Source organism: Terrapene carolina, unplaced genomic scaffold, assembly GCF_002925995.2.
Source record: "Terrapene carolina triunguis isolate 2854851 unplaced genomic scaffold, T_m_triunguis-2.0 Scaffold95, whole genome shotgun sequence".
Classification (NCBI taxonomy): Eukaryota; Metazoa; Chordata; order Testudines; family Emydidae; genus Terrapene; species Terrapene triunguis.
In genome coordinates this window covers 28,384,759-28,388,985 of record NW_020664446.1, presented here as the reverse complement: position 1 = coordinate 28,388,985, position 4,227 = coordinate 28,384,759, and positions in this window count along the sequence as shown.

Genomic DNA, 4,227 nt, shown 5'->3' with positions numbered 1-4,227 from the left:
CTGAGCATCACGGTGCCGAGCTCCACCCCCACCTCAGGAGCTACACAAGGAGCCTGTATAGGAGACAGCCAGGGAGGCCGAGGAGCTTGCCAGCACCATCCTTTGCATCTGAAGAGCAACAGCATCAAATGAGCTTGGTAGGAAGAGGGGTCTCTGCTGCCCTTTGCCGGGGGCGGGGGGGGCTCTGCAAGGAGCTGCAGCCCATTGGGGAGGCACAGGTGAGACTTAGGGGGTCTGCTGGCCTTAAGGGTAGCACAAGAGCCATTTGCCTGGGAGTCTGAGGGTAGAATGTCTCATCCAGCAAGGAAGAAGCTCTAGGGAGCTCTGAAATAGGTGCGGGGGGGCATTCTGGCCAATGGAGTAGAGGGGGTCCTCTGCATGGATTTGCAGCCTGGTGGGGGCTTTTGCCTGGTTAAGGTCTCTGCTGCCTTTGGCTGGCGGGGGAGGGATCTTTTTTGCTGTGCGGGAGCTCTAATGGCTCTGCTGCCTGACAGTGTGTGTGGCCTTTTGGCTAGCAGGGGCTCTACTGCCTCATGGTTGGGGAGAGCCCAGCTTTATTCTGAGTATCAGCCGACACTGCCTGACAGTTGCTGACTGGAGCTTATTGATCTACAGATTTTCCTCCTCCCAGTGACAATCAAAGGGGAAGGAAAAGCCCAGGGTGGGAAGAAGGAAGGAAGTTCCCCTCACCACAACAATGCAGGACCAGGGAACATACAGGAGTTTCTGAACCAGCCTTCCCTGGTTGATGACAATAGTCCACCAAACCCAACTGCAGGTTAGTGCGTTTTTAATTTTGCCAAGAAAATTGGCCAGGGCCCATCCATTTACCCCCTCTGTGCGGACATGTAAAGAGGTTACAACAGCCTGAGGCAAATAGAAACTTTCTCACCCTGCACCGCTTGAGCAGGAGGTAAGAGGGGTACATATCAAAAATTGAGGCTAGTGGAACTTGAATTACATCTCCACATTGCACAGTGCTGCCAAAAGGATATTTGTTTTCCTCCTCCATGCATAATGAGCCAACCATCCCACGACATGGGAATTACCTGCCCTAGAAAGCCCTGGCTCTCCTGTGCAGAATAACACCCCCAAAATATTGCAGCTAGATGGAACAGTATATGGCCAATGAAACCACAGACATACTAATTCTGAATATAATATACAGACCGTTCAGAAACAAGTAACCCTTTTCTAAATTGGTTCTAGTTGCAAATGTCAGACCTTCTTCTATTGTATTGATTTTTGAAAAAAGCAATACATAAAACAATATAAATGTAAAGAACCTTTCCTTTTGTTTTACTGAATATTGTAGATTGAGTTCCTCATGTGTGGGTTTAAAGGAGGTCCTGATTAAATTATAAAATAAAACTGACAGAAATACAACTAATGGACCTAATTCTACCCTCAGAGACACCTATGCATCATCACTGAAGACTGCACAGAAGTCACTGAGGGCAGAATCTGGCCCAGAAACCATGAACTTTTTAATAAAAAAACACCAGCAGCAAGGTTTAAAATAAATAAATAAATAAATAAATAAATAAGCAAGCTTAGACAGTTGTCCAGCAAAATCCATGTAATATATTCTTTTAACAGTCATGTGTTATATTGACCACTAGAGGGCACCCACAGCATCCCATTGGTTCTGTAGAACCTGCATTCTGAGAATGTACATTGTAAATCCAACAACATGAAGTTTCAGACAAGAAGGTCGTGGTGAAAAGAGAGACAGATGAGGAAGAGATGATGCATTTTCCCACCTTTTGGCTATGTATTTCTTTATGAGCTAACACCCACTGGCTTGGTGAAGTTAGTGCAGAATGTATGTCAGCAGCTTTGGGGGTGGTAAATTATTCTATAAAGATGTTGATGTTTAAATTGTGAAAGAAAAATCAATGCATCTGTACCTGCTGGTCAGCATATGTGATGTGTTGCCCTCAATGCCCAGTCCACGAAGGATCCCGGTGCTAGAGAGTCTGGCGCTCTCACTCAAGCGGTGGCAACTCAAGCTTTTGGTTCTGTGGTTCAGCCCCTGGTATGGTGATCACATAATTGGAGGCTTGTCTAGGACTGCTGTGAGATGAACTTTGAGTTATAGGTATAGTTATATTATACCAGCCAAAGGTACAGGTCTGTCACAGAAACTGGCACTTTAGCTCAAGCTGAAGAGATTCATGCTTTTCTTTCTGGAAGTCCCCAATTCAATCCCTAATATGCTAGCCACGCTGGTGTCGGTCACACATCCATTCACTGTTCAGGGTTCTATCATACTGTGTTCCTTGTAATCTGATGTTTTACAGACAAAGGAGAGGAAAAATCAGCTAGAAACAACACTGATTTATTTACAGTGAAGGAATTTTATTCTTATTTTGCTCTGAAGTAAAACAAAACAAATGAAAACTCTGGGTTTTGGTGACTGGTTTTGTTATCACTTTGGCATTGCTATGGCTAGTACATAATATGGCTAGCGTGGATGCAATGAAATAATTGCTGTCTTCTAGTAGCATTTTATAAACACTTGATTCAAGAAATAATGGTTTTCCACATTAAGGATATATTGCTTCACAACACCTTACTGCCATGAACACTGCCGGCCGCTGCCTGTTGATTTGACATCATTCTAGTTCCACTCAGTTACAAAAGAACAAATATAGGATTTCAAATCTACTGTGCCTGATCCTTAGTAATATTTCATACAATGTACACCAAAGATTGCATCAAAACTAAATTACTTATTGCATTCAAGTGCTAGCCTGCTTTTTGGGGGTGAGCATATATGCTGTCCAGGGGAAGCAGATTTTATTACTGCATTATTAGTAAATAACGTTAAGTATTTGACATGCAAACATACATAGGATCAAAGCTGGTAAGTTTGGTTCTCGCTGTTTATGGAAATTGTATTTACATTGCACTCCCTGCTCCTGACATCCAAGCTTAGATAAGATAATGGTTTGAAGTGTTTGGCTCAGGAATGTTCAGTCAGTGAAAAGATGGGGCCTGATGCTGGCAGGATCCATGATATCTGGAATCCAGGGTCAGAGATGTAGACTTAGCTGCTGATTAGAGGCTGAGCAGTGAAGATGGTGCAGCTCACAGCTGATTGCCACCAGCTGCTTGTTGGCATAGGGCTGTGCTGCCTTGTTTGAGAGGCACATCATGACCCAGGTATGGGATAAGGGGAAGTATTCATTTGGGGCATATGGACACACAGAGTCTGCCTAAAGTTTTGTTGGAGCTGAGCCTTTTAACCATACTCTCCCCCAGGAGCTGACTTTTACAATTGACATTCACTAAGAAACCCAAAAATCATTAATAGCAGTAGCCTCCTGAGCCATGTGATCTCTGGAAAGTAATTGATCCTACCTCTGCATCAGGCAGACTTCTATAGGTGAAGATCAGCCAGCTACAGAACTTCTCCTCAGAAAGGTCACTTGCACAGTACTGGGGTGTGATATTCCTTGTTGCACAACATCCTAGCCTTATTCTCTCTCCCCACCACAATCATTGTCAGCTGTTATAAATCCACCTCAGGAGGTTCTAGGGACTTTCTTGTATGGCAAGGATGAGGGGGAAAGGAGAGACTTGAAGGGCTCTAGGGAAGTCTCCCTGACTGGGTTTGTATTAATGAAACAATGGCTGGGAATCTGGAGGCATATCTTGATTGCCATAGAGTGTTGTGGCTTGGGAAAGGAACCCTACCACAGATCATAAGTGAGAACAGGGCACTCTGCATTCTCTTCTTTTTTTGAAGTCATTAGATCTCAGAATCCCTTCCTAGCTCTACCTATTTGAGCTCCAGTCAGCCAAGTGCTAAGTATTATTTATTTATCTTTATTAATTTGGAGCCATGGGATCGTTTGTTTTCTTCCAATTCACAATGTTCAGTCAGTTGAATGAGTCCCGGTATATGTTCACTGGAGCCTCCTGAAGTCATTCCCAGGAACAGGAGGGTGGATGGCCTGGAAAAGGGATAGTGTGGAATCAGTTAATAGTGGGGCATTCCACTGTCACCAGAATGCTGATCCTTTGCCCTCTGAATACAAGGAATACTCTACAGCTGCAGAGCTTAGAGGCTCTCAGTGTTTCTGTGGCTCAGCAACCCCAGCAGCAAATTTCTGCCAGACTCTGAGCCCTAACAGTCTTGCTGACAACCGTTTGTATGAACAGCTGGTAATAAGGGAACAGTCTATAGTGCTGCATTTCTGATCTCGAAACTTGTTCTGT